The 5,887-nt window shown below is 32.6% G+C and overlaps 2 protein-coding genes across 2 annotated transcripts in view; one reads left to right on the plus strand and one right to left on the minus strand.

Annotated features, from left to right (window-relative positions):
• LOC118749276 (protein furry-like) overlaps nt 1-5,887 on the plus strand; it is a 1,083,341-nt gene that overhangs the window by 662,428 nt on the left and 415,026 nt on the right. The window lies entirely within an intron of this gene.
• The window catches only part of LOC118749279, a 136,917-nt gene that overhangs the window by 130,218 nt on the left and 812 nt on the right, over nt 1-5,887 (minus strand). The window lies entirely within an intron of this gene.

Consider the following 5,887-nt stretch of genomic DNA (forward strand, 5'->3'; position numbering starts at 1 on the left):
ATTTTAGTCCGATTTCAATAATTTTCAACGTTTTGCTTATATGTGGCAAGCACAATAACCACACCGAGTTTGGTACAAATTGGTAGAACGGTTACCGATATACTAATATGTGATCATAAGTGGGCGGTGCCACGCCCATTTTCCAAAATTTTACCATAAACGTATTTCTTGGTAAAGAATTGTTGCAAGCATCAATTTTGAATAAATTAGCTTCAATATTTACTGATTTATCGAAGATTTTGTATTTCTCTAAATTACCGTTATATGGGATGTGGGCGTGGTCTGATTTTAAAAAGTTTCGGCGATTTTTTATGCTGTACCAAGGCCAACAACTGTGCCAAGTTTGGAAGAAATTGGTGCAGCGGTTACCAAGATATACACATGTAACCATAAGTGGGCGTGGCTACGCCCATTTTCCAAAAATTTATAATATTCTTATTTTCGACTAAAAATTATTATAAATATCAATTTTGAGTGAATAATCTCCAGTAGTTATTAAAATATCGCAGTTTTCGTATTTCTGAAAATTACCGTTATATGGGAAGTAGGCGTGGTTATTTAGCGATTTTAAAAATTTTCGGCCATTTGGTATGTTGTGCGAAGGCCAACAACTGTGCCAAGTTTGGAAGAAATTGGTGCAGCGGTTACCAAGATATACACATGTAACCATAAGTGGGCGTGGCTACGCCCATTTTCCAAAAATTTTTAATATTCTTATTTTTCGACTAAAAATTATTATAAATATCAATTTTGAGTGAATTATCTTCATTAGTTACTAAAATATCGCAGTTTTCGTATTTCTGGAAATTACCGTTATATGGGAAGTGGGCGTGGTTACCTTGGATCAAGGGAAACCTACATACCAAAGATATCTCAATTTTTGCTCGGGTTATCGTGTACACGGACGGACGGACAGACGGACGGACAGACAGACATGGCCTAATCGATTTCTTTTTTCATCCTGATCATTTATGTATACATTTGTCTATATCTATCTCGATTCGTTTTGGCTGTTACAAACAACCGTTATGTGAACAAAATTAATATACCCTTGTGCACAAGTGCGCTCGGGTATAAAAATCAGCAAGTTGTAATCGCCGTAAAACGATTTTTAACTATACTCACGTATTTACGTTCGTACGTCCCAATGGAATTTACAATGATTTTTATACCCGAGCGCACATGTGCACAAGGGTATTATAACTATTATATAGTATATTATAAGGGTAATTTAGAGAAATACGAAATACTCGACAAATCAGTAAATATTAAAGCTAATTTATTCAAAATTGATGCTTGCAACAATTTTTTACCAGGAAATGCATTTATGGTAAAATTTTGGAAAATGGGCGCGGCACCGCCCACTTATGATCAGATATATGTATCTCGGCAACCGTCGTACCAATTCGTACCAAACTCGGTATGGTTATTGTGTTATCCAGACAAAAGCATAACGTTGAATTCGGACTAGAATTACGGCGGCTTTTCATATAAAGGTAAATTTCAGAAATGCTTGAAACTTCAATATTTCGAAATTTAAGGACGCTCATTTACTCAAAATTGATACTAAAAACAATCCCTTGAAAAGAAGTAACATTGTTTGCCCACATATGACTATATAAGTTTATCTCATTATGTCTAACTGAACGTTCTATCGAAGATGTTTAAAATAGGGGTAAAAGCACCCCGGCTTACAATATAGTGGTAGTTTTCGGAAAGGTGGAAAACATATATTTAATACTTGCGCCGGGTATTTAATGTTCGGCTCCGCCCAAACTTAGACTTTCTTACTTGTTATTTTTCGATTTTAATCAATAAAGATAAAAAAAATAATTAATATTTCAGTTTTATTTTTTCGCTCAAAGGAAATTATGATTACTCGATTTTTCATTTTTTGCTCAAAGATAATAATTATTATTGAGTTTTATGTTTAAGCTAATGCTCTTTCAAACAACTCAAAAGCTATACCAGCATGATATTGGACATATCCTTTTCAGTGGTACCGACACCCTAATAAAAGGAAGAAGTCCCAAACTTTTAAGGTCAAAATTTTAGTAAGTCGCGTCTACATGGCCTTTTTAACTTTATAAATAGTCAATATTTTTAAGTGAAAAAATAAAACTCAAAAATAATGATTTTCTCCGAGCGAAAAAATAAAAATCATAAAATAATCGTTATTTGTGATCGAAAAAATAAAAATCAAATAATGATTATTTCCGTTGAGCGATAAAATAAAACTCAATAATAATTATTATTTTAAAGCGAAAAATATAAAAATCCTAAAATAATGAGTAAAACAACTAAGAAGTCGATTTAAAATCTTTTATTTAAGTAATATTCAACAACCTTCGCCGCAGGTTAAAAAATTCTTAGTTTTGCTGCTGACCATTTCACGCGATTTTCCGAATGTCGTTTACTACTTCCGTTCCTGTGCATTTAACCTCTTAGCGAACGGACTCAGCCGTTCAGTTTCTCATCTTTGTCGCTTATCATATCGATGGCCAATCAGTAATGCGATAACCACTTAGCGGAAAATTGGATTATTATAAATTTTTGGATAATGGGCGCGGCGTCGCCCACTTATGATCACAAATGTGTAACTCGGTAGCTGATTTATCAGTTTCTACCAAACTCGGTGCACTTAATAACCTTGGTACGGAAAAGCAATTCTTTGAAAATTATACAAATCGGGCCAAAATTACGCCCGCTTCTCGTATATCTAACTGTGAATTTCAGAAATACGGAAACTCTGCTGTTTCAATAACTGGGGACGCTAATTTACTCCAAGTTAATACTTAACTTACTATAAATAAGACTGCTATAGACTTTTAGGAATTGGGCGTGGCACCGCCCACTTTATCACTTTAAAGGTGTATATCGGTAACCTTTTATGGATTTCTACCGAACTTGTTTCAATTAAATCATTGATTCTAACTCAGCATATTATCGATAATGTTTGAAATCGAGAAAAACATCCCTGCTTATCATGCAAAGGTAGTTTAGAGAAAGTTGAGACGACAATATTTAATACTTGTGCAGGGTAAATAAAGTTCGGTTTGGCCCAAACTTATACTAATTTAATTGTTTTTAATTATTTTCCTTTATAAATGGTACATAAATTTATGACTTAAGACTGTATTAGGTTATTATTAATTTTAAAACAATGACCCTTATTATGAGCTGCATTCGATTTTCGATCTTCGCTGGCTATCGAAGATCGAAAGTGAAATTGGTATTATGAGCTATGCAAGCGTGTCGAAATTTTCGTTGAGTATCGAATTTTCTGTCGAACAGAATTTTGCTTTCGATGGTGTAGCGAAGTGTTAGAAAATTGTGAAAAATATGATTTTGTATATGTTTTCTTACATTTTGGCTAGACACTAATTTTAAACAATTTTTATTAATTTCATGCAGTTCTAACATCGTGAATACTAAACACAAGCTCGAAAGGCTGGTTTTACTTGGGAAAGAAAATCCCAACACTCTGTTGGCACGACCTCTGAGAACAAAATCGTAGCGCTGTTGAGTTTTAAAATATTTTAAATAGATTTGGCTCACAAACGCCTCTTTAGATGGTCGGAACTTTTTAATGAATCTGTAGACAAATTTCTTAAATATATTTTATATCAAAATATATTCGAAAGACTAATAAACTTAAACTCTCTTAAACATTTGCTACTCCTGGCCAGTTTACTAAGCTCTCATCCTCTGACGAATCGTTGAACCAGAACTCGTTGTACTCATTTTACCACGTTTTTATAAACTTGCTTTCTTTTTTACTTCATTTTAATTAGAACAAATTTACATAAATATGTATAAGCACACTATTTAGTTTGCTCGATTTGTAAACAAAGCTTCTCAGCGGTGAAAAATATACTATTGTGAACAGCCTAAACGAGCGAAATTCACAATAGCGCTATTCTTCATCGAATGAGCGCCATAATACCAAATGAAAATTCGTTCGCTCAGCGCTTTCGACCACAGTCGAAAATCGAATGCAACTCATAATAGGGCCAATAAAATATATTTAAAATAAATGACTAAATCTTTTAACAATAAAAAAAATAGATTGATATAAAAGTCCACATTAAAAGAACAAAATCGTAAAGAGAAAATGTGGTAAGTCCCAAAGAGCCTTTAAGTCTGCAACAGCTTTATTTTGAAATTGGCCGATTATTGGTACTGAAACAAGATGAACTAATGAAGAAAACTGCATTTACAGATTAGGAAAATATTAACAACAAAAAAAAGTTAGAAGGTTTTTTGTCCCTCCGGAATCCCGGGATTAGTCCCGGGATTTAGATATTCATTACTTTTCAACAACATGAATCGAAAAAATGGCTTCTTTATTGTTTGAGAAGCTCTCCTACCATGAAATAAATAATAAATAAATGGGTTTGAAACCATGGTACAATAATTGCAGGTATTGTCTTCCCAGAGAGCGCATATTCCGATCTGGCTTATTTAAAAATATCATTGTTGCCCACACTAACACGTTTACTTCTGGAAATATCCCTGTTTCCATACCCCATATACCATATATGTTCACGTATTTTTTTCAACAAACCATCTTACAGAGAACTTATTCAATTTGCAAAAGCCGGAAAAAACATTTGCTTGTAAATAAATTCAAAATTTTTATGGCTCACTTAACTTCAAACGTTTTTTCTTTTGTTTTGAAAAATTACAAAAATTAAATTGAGCGAAAACAAAAAGCAAAGCCAAATAAAAATAAAAGAATCAACATTGAACTGCGTCAAAATTAAAATAAAGGAGCACGAATTTCGATGTGAAGCAAAACTCTCTAGGAAGACAATACCTGTAATAATTGTACCATGGTTTGAAACCTACATTTCATTTAAAGTGGCGTTTTTATTTTTTCTCTCTGACCGCAGGATTTATTTTGAAGGACTTTGTAATTTCAAAGATATGATTAATTCCGAAAATTATTCAAAAATGCAATGCAATGTAGAATAAAAATATAGGTAACAAATGCAATAGGAAAATCCTTTAGAATTTAAAAAATATAAAATTTTTTGGATTCACCAGGACGAATAGGTAATTTTTAAGCTGACAAAGTTAGAAGAACGAAATTCTAACAATTATTGCGAAATTTCAAGGATAAAATTTTAAAATGACATTTTCAATATTTACCAGCCCTTCTGCACTAGAAACTTGAATATGTTTAAATTCTACAGGATTTCCTCATTAATTTTATAACAATACTTCTTCTCTAAGCACATTTCTGTGAATTTTTAAAATCATTTTTGAATTACTGACGTCAGAGTGAAAAACTAAAAGCGCAGTTTCACTATATTTGGCCCATGGTTTCGCGAATACATATATTTGTGTTTAAAATTTACTATCGCGCGGTGTTATATATACAATGAGCTAGACATTTTTAAAAAAAATATTAATTATTAAATAAACAAGTAAGAAAGTCTAAGTTCGGGCGGAGCCGAACATTAAATACCCGGCGCAAGTATTAAATATATGATTTTCACCTTTCCGAAAGCTACCGCTACATGGTAAGCCGGTGTGTATCAATTCTGAGTAAATTAGCGTCCTTAAATTTCAAAATATATTATATTTATATAAATATATATATTTTCCAAAATTTTATCATAAACGTATTTCTTGGCAGAGAATTGTTGCAAGAATTATTTTTGAATAAATTAGCTTTAATATTTATTGATTTATCGAAGATTTCGCATTTCTCCAAATTACCGTTATATGGGTGGTAGGCGTGGTTATTGTCCGATTTTAAAAATTTTCGGCCATTTGGTATGCTGTAGCAAGACTGACAACTGTGCCAAGTTTGGAAGAAATTGGTGCAGCGGTTACCAAGATATACACATGTATCCATAAGTGGGCGTGGCTACGCCCA

This window comes from Rhagoletis pomonella, unplaced genomic scaffold (genome assembly GCF_013731165.1).
Source record: "Rhagoletis pomonella isolate Grant_MI unplaced genomic scaffold, Rhpom_1.0 Rhpom_scaffold_00014, whole genome shotgun sequence".
NCBI lineage: Eukaryota > Metazoa > Arthropoda > Insecta > Diptera > Tephritidae > Rhagoletis > Rhagoletis pomonella.